The 22,792-nt window shown below is 36.7% G+C and overlaps 1 long non-coding RNA gene across 1 annotated transcript in view; it reads right to left on the minus strand.

Moving 5' to 3' along the window:
• Window positions 1–22,792, minus strand: part of LOC309810847 — a 439,519-nt gene that overhangs the window by 152,738 nt on the left and 263,989 nt on the right. Inside the window, exon 2 of the long non-coding RNA XR_014295063.1 lies at window positions 13,347–13,450. This is a non-coding gene — a long non-coding RNA (uncharacterized lncRNA). The remainder of the gene's footprint in view (window positions 1–13,346; window positions 13,451–22,792) is intronic.

Genomic DNA, 22,792 nt, shown 5'->3' on the forward strand with positions numbered 1-22,792 from the left:
AACTTTTAGATAAGAACTACTCTACTCCAGCCAAATATCACAGAAATAACTATGACCCAACACACACCCATACCAACAAAGGCTGAGTGAGTTGCCTAGACTTCCACCCATGCCAGGCTGTAATAAGGCACCCAACCTCCCACAACTGGGATGGTGTCAGAGAAGGCCAAGTGGAAAGACAGGACTCTCACCACCACCCAGCAGGAAAGAGGCCATTTCTCCCCTCTGTAGTACCAGTAGAGGCCCCATAGGGAGCAGTAACTCCTATCCCTCCTAGCCTGAGAGGTAGGAATAAAGGCCTAGTGAGGAGCCAGAAATTCCACTCTGACCCAGGAGTCACATGGAAACTTCCCTCCTCAGATGTCAATGGAAGCCAAGTGGGAAACCTGCACTTCTACCCCCATTTGGCAGTAACAAGGTGCCACCCCACCCCTTTTCCTACTGCAGTGGGGGGTCACAGAAAATCATCTAAAATAGAAGGTTTAAATAAGATCCAGAATCTTATAACATAATACCTTAAATTTTCAGGTTTCAATAGAAAGTCAATTGTTATACCAAGAACCAGGAAGATCTCAAACTGAATGAAAAAAAGACAATCAATAGATGGCAACACTGAAATGACAGAGATAATAGAATTATCTGACAAAGATTATAAAAAGGCTATTATAAAAATGATTGAAGAGGCAATTAAAAACATGTGAGAAACAAATGAAAAAATAGACAGTATTAGAAAGAAACAGAAAATGTGAGCCAAGAAATAGAAGATATAAAAGAGAACCAAATGGAAATTTTAGAACTAAAACTCAAACAAACAAACAACAATTTAAATTTAAAAAACTCAGTAAATGAGTTCAATAGCAGAATGTAAGGGACAGAAGACATAAACAGTGAACTGGAAAGTAGAACAATAGAAATTACCCCGTTGGAAACAATAGAGAAAAAAATAGACTTAAAAAAATTAACAAAGCCTCAGGGACCTGTGCAACTATACCAAAAATATCTAATATTCATTCAGCTGGAATCCTTGAAATAGAGGAGAAAGGAGAGAGTAATGAAAAAGTAACTGAATAACATCAAATTAAATAATCAAAGCTGAAAACTTCCAAAATTTAGCAAAAGGCATACTTAAATACTAAAGCTGAGTGAAATGAAAATAGGATAAATCCATAGAAATCCATGCCAAGATGTATCATAGTCAAACTGTGGAAGACTAAAAGAACAAATATTTTTTTAAGGAAGCGAGAGAGAAATAGCACATTACATATGGAGGAAAAATATTTGAATGACAGCAAATTTCTCACCAAAAACAATGGAGGTCAGAAGGAATTACACTACAGTTTTCAAGTGCTGAAAAAAAGAACTATTCAATCTAGAATCAAATATCCAATGAAAATCTATTTCAGAAATGAAGAGGAAATCAAGATATTCTGAAATGAAGGAAAGCTAAGAGAATATGTTCCTGGCAGTTCTAATGTAAAAGAATGGCTGAAGGAAGTCCTCTAAAGAGAAAAATAAACACAATAAGAAAGAATCTTGGAACATCAGGAAGTAAAATAGAATATGGTGTGCAAAAATATAGACAAAATACTAAATCATGTTTGATGATTGAAGTAAAAAGTATAGCACTGTTTCATGTGGTTCCATATGTACATAAAGGAAATATTTACAACAATATTACAAATAGGGGAGGGTAAAGGGATATAAAGAAAAGCAAAGTTTCATACTTCACTGTAGTAAAATGACACCACCATTAGACTCTGCTAAATTTTATATGTATAACGTAATAATTAGAGCAACCATTAAAAATAAAAAACTATACAATGAGGTAAATCAAAAAAATGATAAATAAATCAAAACGTAATTCTAGAAAATACTCAAGTAACCCACAGGAAAAATGACAGAAAAAAAAAGAGAACAAAACAAAAAATAATATGAGTGACTTAAGCCCTAATATATTAAAATTACATTAAACAAAAATGGTCTAAATACATTAATTAGAAGACAAAGCCTAGCAAAGTAGATTTAAAATCATGACTCAACAGGCTTTCTGTAATATATTAAGTCCCCTACATATGAACTTTCAAGATGCAAACTTTCAAAGATGCTAATGTGCATTCACATGTGCAATCACATAAGTTAGTTCACATGTCTGGTGTATGTTGTCACATGCATGCATCCTCTACAAGTGGTTGTGCTTTTGTGTACTTTACTGTACAGTACTGTATACAGTACAGTGGTACAGTATCTTTATTTCAAGCCCAGGATGTCCGGAAGCAAGTGTAAAAGCAGTGATTATGTAGTTGGTACTTCTAAGAAGCGCCAAGCGATAACAATGGAAACAACAGTGAAAATAATGGAGAGAGTGGAATGCGGTGAAAAGATGGTAGACATTTGTCCTTATAACACGAATCGTTCAACCATGGGAACAATTCTAAAAAAGGACAAGATCATGGAACATGTGAAATTTACTGTGCCAATGATGTCGACAATAATATCAAAGAAGCATGGAAAAAGTGATGGAGGAGATGGAGAAACTTCTCAGTGTGTGGATGCAGGATCAGCATCAGTGTCGAGTCCCGCTCAGCTTAATACTGATTCAAGAGAAAGCTAAGAGCCTTTGTGAAGACTTGAAGAAGAAACACAGTGAAGAATCAGAGGGTGCATGTTTTAATGCCAGCCATGGCTATTTTCATTGGTTCAAGACTAGAGCCAACCTCCACGATGTAAAAGTAAGTGGCATGGCAGCAAGTGCAGATATGGTAGCTGCCCAGGAATTTCCTGAAATGCTTTGAGAAATTATTGATGAAGGTGCATATTTACCCAAGCAGGTTTTTAATGTGGATGAGACAGGTCTGTACTGAAAGAGGATGCCAGACCAAAGTTATATCAGTAAGGAGGAAAAGTTGATGCCAGTCTATAAAACAACAAAGGATAGGCTACCTCTGCTGTTTGGTGGCAATGCTTCTGGCCATATGAAGCTGAAGCCTCTCTTAGTTTATCACTCAGAGAACCCAAGAGCCCTTAAAAACATAGCCAAGGGCTCTCTCCCTATTGTGTGGAAGAATAACTCCAAAGCCTGGGTTACACAGGTCATTTTCCAGGACTGGTTTTTCCACCACTTTATCCCAGAGGTTAAAGAAATATTGCTTGGAGAAGGATGTCCCATTGGACATTCTTCTACTGCTTGACAATGCTCTAGGCCACCACCCCATTCATGGGCGATTTTCATCCCAACGTCAAAGTAGTGCCTCTGCCACCGAATACTATACTACATCGCTCATCCAACCTATGGACCAGGGAGTTACAGCGACTTTCAAGAAATATCATTTAGGTCACACTTTTCATCAGGTTGTAAAGCTGAGTGATGAATCAGGAACAACTCTGGCAATTTGGGAAGGACTATAACATCTACAAAGTCAATAAAAAACATTGACTTTGCTTGGCATGAGGTTATGGCCATCACCATGAATGGAGTTTGGAAGAAACTTTGCCCGCAGTTTGTTCACAATTTTTGTGGGTTTTAGAAGGTGCATGAGGAGTCCAAAGAGGTCTTCAGCAACTTAGTGACCCTCAGTGAGAAGCTGGAGCTAGATCTGCAAGAGCACAAGTTCATGGAACTCCTTGCTGTGCAATATGAGGAGCTTACTAATGAAGACCTGATGGAATTGGAGGCCCAGAGAAAGGACAAAGAGAGACAAGAGGAAGAACTAACTAAAGAACTGAAGAGATTCACGACACAGGAAATGGCAAGGGGATTTTCTTTATTTGACGAGGCACTGTTAGTTTTTGATGCACAGGACCTTAATATAGAATGGTACACGAAGGTTGCAGCAGCTGTTCAGAATGCAATCCAGTGCTACCATGTCATCTATGATGAGAAAAAAAGAGCTAATAATCAGACATCACTGGATTGCTTTTTCAGTAGGGTAGATAGAATTGAATCCAACAGGGAACCAGAGCCTGTGCCATCAACGTCAGGTGTGAGTGAAATAGCAACTTGCCCTCCATCCCCTATTGCTGACAATCCTTCAGCTCTACCATCTCCCACCTCTTCTCCCTCCTCCAGTGGGTAACTCTTCTTGCCTGTTCACTCGATGCCAGCCCCTGTATGCCAGCTGTTGTACTGTACTACTGTACTTTTCAAGGTACTGTACTGTAAGATTAAAAATGTTTTCTTTATGTTTTGGGTTTGTTTATTTTTTATGTATTATTTGTGTGAAAAGTATTATAAACCTATTACAATACAGTACTATATAGCCGATTGTGTTAGTTGGGTACCTAGGCTAACTCTGTTGGACTTACGAACGCACTCTCAGAATGGAACTCATTTGTATGTAGGGGACTTACTGTACAAGAAACTCACTTCAAATAAAATGATATAAGAAAGTTGAAAGAAAAAGTTGGAAAAAGATATATCATGCAAATATTAATCAAAAGAAAGCAGCATTAGCTATATTAATATCAGATAAAGTAGACTTCAGAGCAAATAAAATTACCAGAGGCATAGAAGGCTATTCAATAATGATGACAAGAGGATTAATGCACCAAGAAGACATAGCAATCATAAATATAAATACCAAACAACCCAGATGCAAAATAAATGAAACAAAAGCCAATAGAACTAAAAGGAGAAATATTAAAATCCACCAGTATGGTTGGAGACATCAACACCCCTATGTCAACAACTGACAGAACAACTAAACAGAAAATCAGCAAGGGTATAGAAGAACTGAACAACACCATGCAAAAAATGAACCTAATAGACATTTTTAGAATACTTTGCTTAACAGAAGCAGAACACACATTATTGTTAAGTACCCATGGAACTTATACCAAGATAGACCATATTCTGGGTCATAAAAAAAAATCCAACAAATTTGAAAGAATTTAAACCATAGAAAGTGTGTTCTCTGACCACAACAGAATCAAACTCTAAATCAGTGATAGAAAGAAAACAGAAAAATCCCCCAAGCACTTGGAAATTAAACAAAACAATTAATTCATCAAAGAGAAAGATTCAAGAAAAAAACATCTAATATATTTAACAAAATGAAAATATACCATATCAAAATTTGGAGGACATAGGTAAAGCAGGGATGAGAGGGAAATTTTTGGCACTAAATTAGAGCACTTAGGTTTTTAAAAAGGAAATGTTTCAAATCAATAATCTAGACTCCCATTTCAAGAACCTAAAAAAAAAAAAAGGGCCAAGTTACTCAAAGCAAGTATCAGGAATGAAATAATATATATAAGAGAAGAAAGCAATAGGACTGAAAACAGGAAAAAAAATAGAGAAAATCAATAAAACAAAGAGCTGCTTCCTTACAAGATAAATAAAATTGATGAACTGCCAGCAAGACTGAGATAAAGAGAAAACAGATAATTCAAATCACCAATATCAGGAATAAGACAGATCCTGCAGACATCAAAATAAAAATAAGTGAATGCTACGAGCCACATTGCACAGCTAAATTTGATAATTTAGGGTTAATTGACCAATTTCCCAAAAAACATAAAACTACCACAGTTCATCCAATATGAAATAGATAATTTGAATAAACCTATAACAATTAAGTAAACTGAAGTCATAATTTAATAAAAATTGACACCAGTTATGTAGAATCTCTTAAAGAAGAAAGAAGAAGAGAGAACACTTCTTAATTTATTTTTTGAAACTGGTATTACCCTGATACCAAAACCAAAGACGGTACCAAATAAAACAAAACAAAAACTTCAGACCAATATCCCTCATGAATATAGAGGCAAAATCTTCAACAAACTATTAGCAAATAAAATTCAGCAATATATAAAGCAAATTACACACCATGACCAAGTGAGTTTTAAGACTGGTTGAATATTTGAAAATAAACTAATATAATCCAATATATTAAAAACTGTAAAAGGAAAATTACATGATCATATCAATCTATGAAGAAAAAGAATTTGAAAAAATTCAACACCCACTAATGTTTTAAAAAAGAAGAAAAACCTCTCAGAAAAGTAAGAACTGAGGGGGAACTTCCTAAACTTGATAAATAGGATCCACAAAAAACCTGATACTAAAATTATATTTAAGAATGAAGGAGTGAATGCTTTATCTATAAGATCTGGAACAAGGCTAGGATATCTACTCTCACCACTCTTATTCAACATAGTGCTGGAAGTTCTAGCTGGTGCAACATGGCAAGAAAAGGAAACAATGGCATACAGATTGGAAAGAAGGGGCTAAAACTGTGCCGTGTGCAGATGACATGATTATCTACATAGAAAATCCCAAGGAATATGCAAAAAACAAAAACACACAAAAAGCTTCTAAAAGTAAGTTTAGCAAGGTCGCAAAAGACAAAGTAAACATAGAAAAAATCTATCGAATTTCTACATACTTGTAATGAATACACGGAAATATAATTTTATAATATAATATCATTTATAATCACTTAATAAAATAAATAGTGTAATTCTATCAAAACATGCACAAAACTTCCATGATGAAAACTACTACAAAATGCTAATGAAAGAAATCAAGATGACCTACTCAAATATACTCAACTTTCTTTTGACAAAGGTGCAAAAGCAATTCAATGAAGGAGGGATAGTTTTGCCAAAAAAAAAAAAAAAAAAAAAAGCAATCAGACAGCCATTGGAGAGGCAAAAATAACTGTGACTTAAACTTTATACCTTATATAGAAATTAACTTAAAAGGGGTCACAGACTTAAATGCGAAACTGAAAAATTATAAAACTTAGAAAAACATGGAGGATCTTTGGAATGTAGGTCTAGGGAAAGTGTTTTTAAACTTGAAACCAAAAACATGATCCAGAAGAAAGAAAAAAGAATAAATTGAACTTCATCAACATTTAAAAACTTTTGCTTTGCATGAGTTCCTGTTAAGAAGATGAAAAGACAATCTAGAGGCTGAGAGATAATTTTTGCAAACTACATGGTGTTTTTTAGGAATACAATAAAGGTATTATTTATCATCGTCAGCTCAGAAAGTTATATGAAATTGGATGAAAGTGGTCAAAAAGCACACATATCCAATTAAGAGATACATAAGTTCTGATGGTATAACGTACCAACATGATATCTATACTTAACACTGCTGTGTGATATAATTGAAAGTTGCTAAGAGTAGTAGATCTTAAAAGTTCTCTTCACACACAAAAAAATATATATTTTTCATCTTGTATATATACGAGATGATGATAACTAAATTTATTGTGGTAGTCATTTCATAATATATATGTTAATCATCACGCTGTACACGTTAAAATTACACACTGCTATGTGTGAATTACATCTGAATAAAACCAAAAAGAAGGAAAGTTATATGAAATTTTAAAATATTCAGACCTGACAGCATCTAATAGCCTAGCTTTTGCTCCTTTAGAAGATGGAAACCCCTTGAGTACAACACAGTAATCAGTATCATATTTAAAGGAAAGTTAGTGCATTCTTGGAATTCCCTATATTCCAGGATAAGAAGCAGGCCCAGAAAGTACAGATTTTCAGGAAAGAGCTGAAAAATAGCCCAAGTCTGGTGCACATCTCTAACCACGTGGTACTTTGCTCAGTCTCATGTTCTGGTGTCTCTTGCCCAGAAACTTCTGCTGCTTCTTATCTTGCAGTTTCTTCACTTCCATGAACGAATAAGGATCAAATATTTGTCCTAGGTTGACTTCCAAGTCAGTTTTTGGTGGTGTTTTGTTTATACAGGGTAGATTTCCAAGCACAGACCTTTTTTTTTTTCAGATTAGGAATCTTCCTTGCAAGTAGACTGGCCATTTGAGACACAGCCCTGTGTCCAAGGAGAAGCCACACCAGCTGCTGCTTCCCCCATTTCATCCAGAAGCTCCATTCAAAGTTGACTGGTTTCGGGCTTCCCTGGTGGCCCAGTGGTTAAGAATCTGCCTGCCAATGCAGGGGACATGGGTTCGAGCCCTGGTCCGGGAAGATCCCACATGCCACGGAGTAACTAAGCCCGTGTGCCACAACTACTGAAGCCCACCCGCCACATCTGATGAAGTCCGCGTGCCTGGAGCCCTTACTCCACAACAAGAGAGGCCACCACAATGAGAAGCCTGTGCACCGCAACGAAGAGTAGCCCCCGCTCACCGCAACTAGAGAAAGCCCAGGCACAGCAACAAAGACCCAACACAGCCAAAAAATAAATTAAATAAATAAATTTATTTTTAAAAAAAGTTGACTGGTTTCTTCTTTAATCCTCCAAATACAGTGTCAGCCTCAAGTCAAATTCATGGTCCAGTTCCTTTTCATGTTCTCTGAAGACTCTGTAAATTTCATAGAAAGACTAGAAATAGAAGCCTAGTGAAGCATGCAGGTAAAGAGACAATTACCATAGGGCAGCATTGCTGCTTATGACAAAGGGTCCCGATACCCACTCTGAGAGTTTCAGTGGGCTCTGAGTTCCTGCAGTGACTAGCACACAGACCTCTCCCACTCATTTGTTAATTGCAGGCCTGGGGCTGCAGGCAGGTTTGGGAGTGGAAGTCACCTGTAACTGGAGACGGGCTCGAAATCCTGCAAACTACATGTTTAGTAAAGGGGCTAAATATCTAGCATAGGTAGAGAACACTCAAAATAACAGCAAAAAAAAAAAAAAAAAAAAAAAACCCAAACAATTCAATTAGAAAATGGACAAGAGACGTAAACAGATACTGTACCAAAGTGGATATACAAATGACAAAAAAGCACATTAAAAAGCAATCAGCGTTATTAGCCATCAGGCAAGTACAAATCAATACCACAATGTGATATCACTATACACCTATCAGAATAAATTTTTTGTTAAGTGACAAATACTGGTGAGGATACAGAGAAACTGGATCACTCACATATTTCTGGTGGAAATGTAGAATGCTACAGACATTCTGGAAAACAATTTCACAGTTTCTTAAAAAATATAAACATGCAACTACTGCATGATAGCAATTGTACTTCTGGGCATTTATCCCAGTAAAATAAAGACTTATGTTTTCATAATTATTTGATTGGTTAGGCAGTAATTATAAGTGGTAAAGTAAAGCTTGACTATTTTTTTTCACATCTTTATTGGAGTATAATTGCTTTACAATGGTGTGTTAGTTTCTTCTGTATAACAAAGTGAATCAGCTACACATGTACATATATCCCTATATCTCTTCCCTCTTGCGTCTCCCTCCCATCCTCCCTATCGCATGCCTCTAGGTGGTCACAAAGCACCGTGCTGATCTCCTTGTGCTATGTGCTGCTTCCCACTAGCTATCTATTTTACATTTGGTAGTGTATATAAGTCCACGCCACTCTCTCACTTTGTCCCAGCTTATCCTTCCCCCTCCCCATGTCCTCAAGTCCATTCTCTACGTCTGCGTCTTTATTCCTGTCCTGCCCCTAGGTTCTTTGGAACCTTTATTTATTTATTTATTTTTTAGATTCCATATATATATATATGTTAGCATATGGTATTTTTTTTTCTCTTTATGACTTCCTTCACTCAGTATAACAGACTCTAGGTCCATCCACCTCACTACAAACAACTCAACTTCGTTTCTTTTTATGGCTGGGTAATATTCCATTGTATATATGTGCCACAACTTCAGACAGCTTTACATATGTGGGATTCTTTGTATCAAATAGGTTTGTATTTGAAAATACATTTGCTGTCCTCTAGATTTATTCATGTATAGTAAGCATAGGTAAATCTTTGGAATTCAAATACTTTTTTTTTTAAGGCTATTTATTCTTTTTTTTTTTAAGACCATACTTCATTCAGATTTCTTTTGCTTTTTTTTTAAATTTTATTTATTTATTTATGGCTGTGTTGGGTCTTCGTTTCTGTGCAAGGGCTTTCTCTAGTTGCGGCAAGTGGGGGCCACTCCTCATCGCGGTGCGCGGGCCTCTCATTATCGCGGCCTCTCTTGTTGCAGAGCACAGGCTCCAGACGCGCAGGCTCAGTAATTGTGGCTCACGGGGCTAGCTGCTCCGCGGCATGTGGGATCTTCCCAGACCAGGGCTCGAACCCATGTCCCCTGCATTGGCAGGCAGATTCTCAACCACTGCACCACCAGGGAAGCCCCGGAATTCAAATACTTTTAATTTAGAATGTTCAATTGTGTTGGTCTTTAAAAAAAGTTTAAAAGAACACATTCTAAGTATATATCATAGCAAGATGAGGAGGGATCTTCTTTTAGAAATTTCTTTCATTATTGGAAATGAATAATCTTTTATAGATAGTGAGGTATGGAGACTGGTATTGGCAAATGATTCTGAGAATAAGTCTAAAATTCGACTCTGAATTCTATTCGTTTCTGTTCTCCCTTTCCTTCAAGGCAACAGCATTTCATATAAAACAAAATGCCAGGCTTCAGAATCAAGGAATAAATTTTTGTGGACATGGTGGACATGTAGTGTAATTTAGAAACTGAATACTTTTGAGCACTGAAAAATATGCCCCAAAGAATGGAACTGCCTATTTTTATACATCAGCAGGATGCGTCATTGCTCACAAGAACATCAATAGAAGTCAGTGATTCAAAATGAATTAGAGATGACAACTATGCTATTTGTTTCTGCCGGTAAATTCTGAAGTCTGTTTTTGCTTCTTAAAAAATTGTTCAAACTATATAGAAACTCTTTTATCAGAGGCAATTTATCATCACACAAAAAGGCCAGTAAATAGTTTTTGAGTGTGTTTGAATATGTCACTATTCAAATCAAGCTGCCTCTTGCTTAATATAACTGGAAGAAAATGATACTTCACTATTGTGCCCAGAGGGTAAATTATACTAAAGTCCCACATATTTGCATTGGGTTGCTATTAGAATGCCATAACTTCCTGCTTTCATTGGAAACTTTAAAACATCATATGCAAATTATTTAGACACCCACATAACTGTTAACAAAACAAAAACAAAAAAATTTTTAATCAAGAGGACTAATAGAAATTTCTGTTCATTTCTAGGCTGCACAATTTACAAGAAAATTAGAGAATTTGAAGCAGGTTTAGAGCAGAGCCACAAATGATTAAACGGTTGAAAAATGGGATCTAATAATAAGGATAAAAGAAACATTTAGACAACGGGAGACAAGATAAGTCAGGAATTAATGAACTTCAAATTACCCGAGATACTTAAGCAGCTATTTTTTTTTTTGCTTTCTACCCAAGTCTTCTATCACCCCACTGTAGCTAGAAATAACAGCAATAAATCCTTTTCAGAATTCTCTGCATTTTCACAAAAGAGGATAAATAAGTCATTTTAAAATGACAGACCTTTTAAATAAAAAGAATCTTCTAAGTGCTATAGAATATATAAATGTCATTGAGAGTCTCTGGTCATTTATTATCCAAATTTTTCTTCTAAACTGTTGTCTCCATGGAGTACTGGTCTTTAATACTTTACTCTAGAGCCTCTACACAAACAGATGCCAAGTAATTGTCATAATTCACAGAATGTTTGAGACTTCTTTGTTTTTTTACTTAATTGACATAAGACAGACTTAGATCATTGTTGTATCTTGAATATCTACTCAAATGAAAACTCATTGTACCACAATATTTGAGATTTCCATTGCTGACCATAGGACTAATCTCATTTGTTCCCATTTTCAAGGGCTACACTTTTTATCTTTTGAAAAATAGAAATTCTGTGTTGCTATCTAGGATTTATAATCTTGACATCTGTTTCTGATTTCTGAAGACACTCTGATATTGTCCTACCTGAGTATTCTTATAGAGTAAGACTTAAATGAATGTAGTTATTAAATCACAGTACATATCTACATACAACCTATAAAAATGTCTCTCCTACCTAAATTCCAGTATTGAATCCCATCTTTTAAAAATATCTAGTACAGTTATTCTCTAATTGACTGCAATTTTCTGAAATATCATGACATGTATGGCTATTAAATTTATCCATACCCTCTTTCCTTTCACAACTTGGTATTCAGCATCCCTTGTATTTGAAGACTTTGTTTGCCCAGAACTCCAGAGAATGGGGTTTGGGCCAAGATTAACTACAAGTCTAAAAGCCACATTTTATAAAACACACACACACACACACACATACAAATTCCAAATTGTTTGCCAAATTTCACTGTTAGCTTCCCACAATACTCTAAAAGATATCAGACAAACAGGCGTCAGCATGATGAATGTTGATGATTCCCTTCTTTTTTTCCTATACACAGTGACCCTCTAGAAGCTCTGAGGTCAGTCAAATATACATAGTCACTTCAGTTAACTAAAGTGTTTGTAAATAAATGATATCTTTTCTCCATTAACATGGTTCCATCTTGACCTACAAGAGTGGATTGTATGGATAATCTCAGATGACTAATTTGTCTTTTCTTCAACCCCCTGCAAGGGAGCAAAAAAGTACAGGGAAACACAGAAATATTTAAAAAACATACACATATTCATGCAGTCCTGCAAAAAGTGAATTTCTGCTAAATTTAAGCCAAGCTTTTCTATGAATTTATTTTTTGTGTGATAGAATATAAGGTCCAATAAATAAATGACAACAAATACCATATGAATTTTGCTTTACAGATTAAAAGATACTTTCATGTGTATTATCTCCTTTTGCTTTCATAAAAATCTTATAGCTTAGATATTATTGTTCTCATGTGGAAACTGAGACTTGGGAAGTTAAAGTACGTTGCCCAAGTCTCACAGATAGGAAGTGCTTCACTAGATCTCCATCTCTGGATCCTGGCCCTTGGCCACCATGACTGAGGATGTGCATGTAAGTGCATGTGACATGAACCCACACATAAACAGAGACATGCTGAGATCACTTTTTAAGTGTCACAGAGAGATTTCTCCAAATTCCAGTTTGCTTTAGATCACTCCTCCAGCTGATAATATGCTGGCCAAAGGCTGGGTTTGTACATTTCAGAACAAAGTAGTATCTGTATATTTAATTAGAGAGTCCCATCTATAAAATATGTAAAGAAAAGGGTCCTTGTTATCTATAATTTCTCTTAAAAGTGAGATAATATCCGTATAACTAATTAGAGAGTACATCTATAAATTACATCAGCTAGTGAAAAGATTTTTTATACATCATCTCTGAAAAACATATGCATTTAGTTTATGCAGTATTTATAATTTTTAAAATAAGAAAATAAGTTACTCTTTTATTAAGAGTAAATTAACTTCTTTTAAATAAATTTAAAAATTTATTTAGGGCTTAGTTTTACCTGTCACATGATATTAACTCCTTATTGAAACACATGTTCAATTTTTCATTGGTTAGATAACATTAGCTGCTATGATAAATTCCAAAATTTCAATGGCTACAGCTATATGAAAAGTTTATTTCTCAGCTGGACAATAGTCTAACCTGGGTATTCCTGGAACGTTGCTTTCCTCCACATGATGATTTAAAGACTCAGGTGACTTCTGTCTTATGACTCTTCCATCTCTTGGAGCCTCATTCTTCACTGCCTAAGTAGCAGAAAGGGAAGAAAACTTAGAGAAAACGTAACCTTGACCATGTTCCGCTCATGTTCCATTGGCGAGATCTACTCCCACATCTAATATAAATGTAAAGAGATCTATGATGCCTAGCTCAGCAGTGACTTCCCAACCACAACTCTATACTATGGCAGGGCAGTCATGAATTTTGGTGGTTAGCTGGAATCTCTATGTAACCATGAAAAGATATATAATCTCCCCGCCTTTGTTCTGTCACACAAAATTAAAATTTTTATTTCACTTTATGTTGTCTATCTATAGCCTAGAAGTCTAGGTAAATACACTACATTTGGTATATGAATGCAATCTGAATTTCATTGTTTATCTTATGTGCAAGAAATGCGAAAATCATTTGTTCTCCCTCAGAATTTATTTCATTTCTGTAAAATGGAATTATGGAGTTGAACACTTATCAAACCACCCCTCACCTGTGCTGAAAGAATTTAATAAAATGAAGAATGATAAACTATATTATAACAATTCTAGATTTTTGTTTGTTTTGAAGTATTTTATACCTAATATATGTATATAGATATATAGATATATATTTTTTACTTTCTTCATGGCTTTGCATTACTGTTTACCTAGTGGAGAAGAGCATTAAACCCAGAGTCACTTTTTCCATCTGTGATCTGGAGACAATAATAAATGGTGCTCTTTCATTAAGTAGGGATAATTAAACAGATAGCATGGAGTTCATAACAACTAACATGATATATATTAAATGTCAGGGATTAATATGTATTAATTCCATTAATATGAAAAATGCATGTGAATATTTTAAAACTTTAAAGTTTCCTATAAATATTGTTTTCATTTTCATCATTATACTTGTCATGACAGAGGACCCCAGAGTTCATGACAAGTTTGATGATTTGTAATATACATTCGAACCTCAATCTCTAAGGTGGTTTACACAAACATTAACACTAGGAATATGAGTAAATTATATTTTTATGAACTTCATACAAAAATCTCTTCACTTCCAACAGAAGACTTCTATTAGGATGATTTTATTGCATACATGCTCTATGAAGTGGAATTGTCAAGTGTAAAATTTCTGGAAACTGAGGAGAGCAGGAAAGACGGAAACATTACACAGAGAAGCTCCAGCAACCCTGCCCATGTGGTGAAGTAGCATAGATGGTAGGGGAAGTAAGGGGCCAGACGAGGTGCGTTTGCAGTTTTGCTACTAAATCTAGATCATACATTTATTATATATGTGTTTACCTGTATTTAAATAGATTATTGCAGACTTTTAATCCATAACATGTTATTTCTCATTCGTGAGATCAAGTTTATGATCTTGACCTCATTTTAGCATTTCAGCAAAAGTTTTTACTACAATCTCTACCATACTCAAACCATTTTGAGTTTCAAACAGCTTATTGTGTGAGAGATAAGCATTAGGAAAGGAAAAGCTCTCAAGATAACTCTTAGCTTATCCACCTGGCACAAACTCAGAGAAGAAGCCAATAGGTTTACCTGAATAAGTGGTTTATGTTATGTAGTCTGAGACCACCTGCACAGAACATTTGTCTGATTTAACCCACGTCATATGCATGTGTATGTGAGAGTACAGGTACCCTCAATATCATATACAATGTATCACTGGACACAGGTACTGTGTTTTCTTAGCTTTGTTTTTTTTTATCAGTAATGTGCTATAAATCATTAATTCATTGAGATATAAATGCTCATGTAATTCTATAACCTTACTGTACAAATATATTTTTAATGGGTCACTAAAAAGAAAGTGGAAACATCTTCAAATTCTTTCTTCTTTTTAAGATCTGCAGTTTAAAATCTGTCAGTAAATAATCTGTTTTTTATAGGAAATTGTACTGTAAATCCAGAGGCCTAGAAGACTGAATCATGCATTCCAGATTTATAGGTGGAATCAATCAAATCAATGCTTTCTTTCAAATCTAATGCCTTGTCTACCAGGTGTGATTCCTGCCAATCCAAAGTGAAAATGAAAACAATTGTCTTAATGGCATAAGTGAATACCACTCTGCCTGAATTTGGGGTTTCTGGGTTGCTTAAATATGTAATTTGCTAGAGATAGCACTCTATGATGCATAATGATGAGGGTTTCTGCTTTTAATGTTTTTGGAAAAAAGTAAAGTTTTTTGGTTTTCTTTTTCTTAACTAGAAGAAACTGTGATATAGTGGAAAGAGTCATGAACTTGGGTTCAGAAGTCGTGAGTGATCCATCTCTATTACTCTCCATATCCTTGGACAAGTTATTTCATCACACTAAGCCTTAACTGACTCATGGAAATAATATTCTTTCCTCCTGCAGTTGTTGTAAAGATGAAATACAACGTCTGTGATGTTTCATTTCTACTAGGTATTATACAGCGTGGAAGGGTATCTCAACTTGACTCAGAGTTCATTAGACTGGTCTGGGCATATTTAGGAAAATGGGACGGTGGACCCTCTAGAAGCCTTTTTGCAATGGGGCTGGGCAACTCCCAGGAGAGTAATTATTCTGATGGAAAAGGCAGCCCAGAATAATGAGCTCAACAGAAAGCCTTGATGCCCGGTGATGAGAGGTGAATATGAGTACACATGATGCCTCTTCCTTGGACTTATCTGTTGCTCCAGGCCTGCTGCACTCTCAGCTGGGGTGTGTGGAAAGAAAGAAAATCAAGAGCATCCTGACTCTCATCATAATCAGGACACTGGAAGAGGAGCAGAACTAGTATAGGCCATCAAAGAAGCTCTTCCAGTTTACAGCAGAAACCTGAGCAGCTTTAGAACTTCAAGGGCTCCAGTATCCCAGTTGTCATAGGGTTCAGAGGGGTCTGGTGGACACTAAGCACATACAAGGTGCTGAGCAGGGGTTGGTAAGCAGACTTGTTCATCAGCACGTGTCTGGCAATCCGGGGGCAGGGGAATTCCCAGAAAAACCAGAGGGACTCTATACAGATGGCTGAGGTCTCCTATCAGCAAGCAGGGGCAAAGACAAATAGGTCACACCATTTATGTGATGGCTTCTGTTTCTACATGCTGGTCATGCAGGGGGAGCAAGTCAAAATCTAAAAGCAATTTGTCTGTCATATGAGTAGCCATTTAAATTTTTTTCGAATTTATGTTTCGGCCCCTGAAAGACTAAAAGTTTCTGTGAAATAGGATGTGAAAATTTTCAAACGATATTGCAACACAGTTTTTCTTTTTTTCTCAAAAATAAAAAAGGATGTGAGAACCCTTGCCAAAACACACGTTGGACATATCATGAGAACTTCTTTTTATGAGCAGAAATACCTATTCATTTCATTCACTAAATCTAATACGAGGTCTAAGGTGCTAAGTCACTATGATTTTAATTAAAAACAATTGAATGAACAAACCCAAAAAAACTGTCCAAGGATCTGGAAGGAAACTTAAAAAGTGAGTTTTCTAATGTTTGTTTTCTGTTTTTGTTTTTCTCTTTTGAAGTGGTGTTGGTATAAAGGAAAATTCATGAGCCCTTGGAATCTGACAATTCCTGACTCTTCCACTTAACTGGTTGTGACCCTTAGCAAACTGTTTAACCTCATAAAATAAAATGTTACAGGACAAAATTAGATCATCTGAGCACAGCACCTAGTCCACTGCTGGCACATTCAGCAGGCAATGTTAATTCTTCTCCACCCTTCCCAATTCCCTGTCCCCGTTTCTTCCAAACATACGTTTCCATTTCAAGTATCCACAGGCAGGATAGCAAAATGGTTAAGAAGCCACTGCATGGGTATATATATATTCTGCTTCTGCAAGTTATGTAAATTCTCAGGGCCTTCATTTCCTCATCTAAAAAATGGGGATTATAGCACTTTCCACATGGGTTTTTATGGGAATTAAGTGGGTTAAGTCATGTGAAGTGCTTAGAACATGGCCACTGGGGGGAAGGGACAAATTGGGAGATTGGGATTGACATATATAAAATACTACATATAAAATAGGTAACTAATAAGGACCGCCTAGCACAGGGAATTCTATTCAATATTCTGTAATGGCCTATATGGGAAAAGAATCTTAAGAAGAGTGGATATATGTATATGTATAACTGATTCACTTTACTGTACACCTGAAACTAATACAACATTGTAAATCAACTATACTCCAATAAAAATTTAAAAAAATTTTTTTAAAAAGAAAAGATACATGAACTCCAATGTCCATTGCAGCACTATTTACAATAGCCAGGACATGGAAGCAACCTAAATGTCCATTGACAGAGGAATGGATAAAGAAAAGGTACATACGTAAATGAAATACTACTCAGCCACAAAAAAGAATGAAATAATGCCATTTGCAGCAACATGGATGGACCTAGAGATTACCATACTAAGTGAAATAAGTCAGACAGAGAAAGACAAATATATATCAGTCATATGTGGAATCTAATTTTTTTTAAAAAGATACAAATGAACTTATGGTTATGAAAGGGGAAACATAGGGGGAGGGATAAATGAGGAGCTTGGGATTAACATACGCACACTACTATATATAAAATAGATAACCAACAAGGACCCTACTGTTTAGCACAGGGAACTCTACTCAATATTCTGTGATAACCTATATGAGAAAAGAATCTAAAAAAGAATGAACATATGTATATGTATAACAATCACTTAGCTGTACACCTGAAACTAACACAACACTGTAAATCAATTATACTCCAATGAAATTTTTAAAAAAAGAAAAAAGAAATCCTCCACATGCTTTGCTTGCAGAAGGCTGATATGGTGAGGGTGGAATTTGAAGGGCATGTGATGTTTTGACTAAGTCAAACCAAAGGAAACCCACCCCTTTCAGCTTCGTAGTGTCCTGCTCTGTTTTCTACCTCATCCTTTGTGATGAGCCAGCAAAAAGTTTATTATGAGAGTCACTAAGTGTCAGACGACATTTGCTGAAAGAAAAAGCCAGATCAGCAGCCAGGAGGATGTGAAAGCCCAACACTCTGTAGATACTTGGAGGTTCGCATGTAACGCTCCTCTCCCTCAGCCAACCGTGGGAAGGCAATTATTGTACTTTAGGACACAACTCTCTGTTTATTGTTAGAAAATTGAATTAGCAGCTTCCACTGCTTTGATCCCTTCCAACGATAAAATGCCTAAGACTTTGAAGGACAATCATTTTCTCCTTGAAGCTGACCAAATAAAGATTTTATAGTTCCTCATTTTAGCGATCAAAGAGGTCTATTATGATTCAAGCATGAGTCATCCTCTCTAGTCTCGTAATAAATTTGTCCAAGAGTTAGTATATGCTTAAGAAGAACAACTGCAGCAAAAGATCTTATTTGTGGTTTTGTGTGGGTGCATGTGTATTAAAATGCCAGAATCTAAACATTTTTGGTACTTTTCAGGATTGGAAGCAAAGCCATCCTTAATTTGAGAGTCAGTGATAGTGTGGGACTGAGAGTCTTAAAAATACTCTGAAACCTTCTGACATACCACCCCCCCAAAATAATCTTAGAACTATGAACTCAAACTATCAACTGATCTGTTAAGAAAAAACAAACTCCAAACTTTGTAAATGCTTAAGCTTACATGAACAGGAGCATTCCTTCCTAAAACTGAGCCTTAGGACTCATCTTCTAACTCTAGTTTGTCACACTCCACCAAAGGGTCTACTGAGAGGGTCATTGTTGCCTGTGCATGTGTGCATGCGTGCACACACACACACACACACACACACATCAGGTGGGAAATAACCCAGGAATAATGGACAAAGTGCAGACATGATTGAGCTCTACTATAATGAATCTTCACATCACTTTCAATTAAAAGATTACATGATGGTTGAAGTAACACTAAGGATAAATCCTCCAAGCTTTTTTCAAATCATCAATCCAGGTGCAACAAGTATGCTAAGCACATACTGAGGTTGCCACGGCTCCCCCTGCCTTGTGAACTGGAGTGCCAAAGCATTGATTTTTCACTTCTCCTGGCTAACCGGCCAGCACTGTGAATCTCACCAAAGCTCTGGACATTCTCACTTGAAAATGAATAAACACATATCCACAAATTTTGAATACAATTCCCTGGGTCTCGACTAGAGTTTAAAAACCTCTGAACAAGTGACTGAAGAAGTCCTTTGCCCCGAGGGATTTTACAAAGAGCCATCATCAGGACTAATGCTCTCCAATACACTGATATGGGAGCCGACTATTATTATGTTCATAAGGTGACATCTACGAATATAATCAGCAGGCTTGATAAAAATATTTGCATAAAATCCATATGTTTACACATATACTATCATGTACTGATAACCACCTACATTACAGCATATGTTTTACCATCTACTGTGAGGTTCTTTATCAATTTTCCATAGTTCAGAATCTCATACCTTCCTTCCCAGTAATGGAAATACATTTTTTTTTGTGGTACGCGGGCCTCTCACTGCTGTGGCCTCTCCCGTTGCGGAGCACAGGCTCCAGATGCGCAGGCTTAGCGGCCATGGCTCATGGGCCCAGCCGCTCCGTGGCATGTGGGGTCTTCTCGGACTGGGGCACGAACCCGTGTCCCTTGAATCAGCAGGTGGACTCTCAACCACTGTGCCACCAGGGAAGCCCGGAAATACATATTTTTAAAATATCAAGTTTACTTTTTTTTTTTTTTTTTTTTTTTTTTGCGGTACGTGGGCCTCTCACTGTTGTGGCCTCTCCCGTTGCGGATCACAGGCTCCGGACGCACAGGCTCAGCGGCCATGGCTCACGGGCCCAGCCGCTCTGCAGCATGTGGGATCTTCCCGGATCGGGGCACGAACCCATGTCCCCTGTATCGGCAGGCAGACTCTCAACCACTGCACCACCAGGGAAGCCCTCAAGTTTACTTCTTAATGACTCAACACTTTATCTGAAAAAACATTGGTCTACTGATTTACTATGATAATAAAACTTATTTCCAAAATAGCGTAGAGCTCAGGAACTGAAGCAAAATATTAACCATTTTTAAAAACTTTGAAATAATAATACTTTATCATTTATATAGTATACTTTTTTTTTTTTTTGGCTGCGTTGGGTCTTGGTTGCTGTGCGCAGGCTTTTCTCTAGTTGTGGCGAGCAGTGGCTCCTCTTCGTTGCCGTGCGTGGGCTTCTGATTGCGGTGGCTTCTCTTGTTGAAGAGCATGGGCTCTAGGGGTGTGGGCTTCCGTAGTTGCAGCACAGAAGCTCAGTAGTTGTGGCACGTGGGCCCTAGATTGTGCGGGCTTCAGTAGTTGCAGTGCGTGGGTTCAGTAGTTGTGGCTTGCGGGCTCTAGAGTGCAGGCTCAGTACTTGTGGTGCATGGGCTTAGTTGCTTCACTGCATGTGTGATCTTCCTGGACCAGAGATCAAACCCGTGTCTCCTGCATTGGCAGGCAGATTCTTAACCACTCTGCCACCAGGGAAGTTCCTGTAGTATACATTTTTTAAAGAATGTGGTCAAATAGTTTTTGCCTTAAAAGGGAACTGCAATATATGAAAAAGATGAAATATGGAGAAATGAAAATATTGACACAGATATACTGCCACACATACCCAGTTCTATGCTACCTGGCCGGGTACTAGCATTAACACAACACTAGAAATATGTTTTGAACTCTACTGATGTGCCAGGGAGGCTCAAGGTTCACAGCCAGCATGTTAACTGGCAAAGTACTGCTTAGAGCAGAGAGGGTGTGAGGGCACTCATGGGCAGACAGGTCATGACATAATGATATGACATTTAATTTGAAAATATTGGGTATTTATATATCTGGACTATTCTTGACTGTATTTCCATACACAAGTTTTAGTCATCAGGTTGCCAGGTATTCAACGAACACCTGGAAACTTCACATGATTCCTAAGATGCTGGCTATTTGACAAGACCACCTTGCCCAACTGAGGACTCTCTAATGGAGCTGATGCTTGTGAAAATATTCCAGTCCCAATGCTAGGATCATGCATGGGAATAGTTCAGCTCACCACTACCCCCTCTTTCCATAGCAACCATGGTTCCCAGAGAACTTTCTGGGGCACTCATTAAAGTGCTCAGACATATCTATCACTCTTCAGTATTTTCCAAAATGTCTATCATGGAATCTTAGTCCTATAAGATTCCCTGCTGAAGAAGGCAGGGGAGGGGCAATTTAACCTTGGATAAATAATTTTAGGAAATATAGCATAAAATGTTCCCTCATATGTGAAAATATTATAATGTAAATTAAAAATCTGTTACTTTGGGTCTCCAAAAATTATATTATTACCTAAATTTTTATTTGATTATTAACCAAAAACCTATCAACATCCTGGGGACTAATATTTTGCAACTCTGTGGAAAATTCTTCACTATACCCTAGAGTTCATTAATGAATATCTTTGCTCCAACTCCCAGACCCCACCCATCAGAATGGACACTCGATTCTTCTTACTTTCTCCTCTGTTTGAAGTTTCTTCTCCAGAAACCATTTTTTCTTCCCTTCTCCAGAGTCAATATCAGATAATACCTAACCATTAACTTTCTCTTGGAAACTTTCACTGCAGGGGACTGCCTTATTCAGAAGTTTAGAAATAGCTTGGTAATTAAAGGTACCAAGGTTAGTGAAATGTACTCTGTTTCACTGTTGTGGTGGCAATGATTCCTCTTTATAATACGTAATAGAAAAATACATACAGAATTTTTTTAAATAAAATTTTTAATTATAAAGAATAAGAAATATTCCTTTTAAAACTTTGTTAATTCAATTTAAGAAATCACACCATTGTGATTTAAGATAACCCCTGTTAACATATCATATTCTCTTCCAAATATATTCATAAATTTGATATTGTTATGTATATAAAATTGTGTGTTTATATACTGTTTTTTTCACTTAACATAGAGACTATGAAATTTTTCCCATCATTAAAAAGGTATAATCTGTAATGTGTAAATAATTCAGGGTTCACAAAGTTGGGGAACAGAGAATAAACTTACTTTTAAACAGTATGTAAGGGACTTCCCTAGTGGCACAGTGGTTAAGAATCCGCTTGCCAATGCAGGGACACAGGTTCGAGCCCTGGTCCTGGAAGATCCCACATGCTGTGGAACGGCTAAGCCCATGCACCACAACCACTGAGCTCACACACCACAACTACTGAAGCCCATGCACCTAGAGCCTGTGCTCCGCAACAAGAGAAGCCACCGCAAGGGGAAGCCTGCACACCACAATGAAGAGTAGCCCCCGCTCGCCACAACTAGAGAATTCCTGTGTGCAGCAACGAAGACCCAACACAGCCAAAAATAATAAAAATAAATAAATTTACATTAAAAATATGTAAGTTACATATTCAAATAATGCTCAACATGTTTTCAGGTG

Source organism: Mesoplodon mirus, assembly GCF_964341445.2.
Source record: "Mesoplodon mirus genome assembly, chromosome: 9".
NCBI classification, from domain to species: Eukaryota; Metazoa; Chordata; class Mammalia; order Artiodactyla; family Ziphiidae; genus Mesoplodon; species Mesoplodon mirus.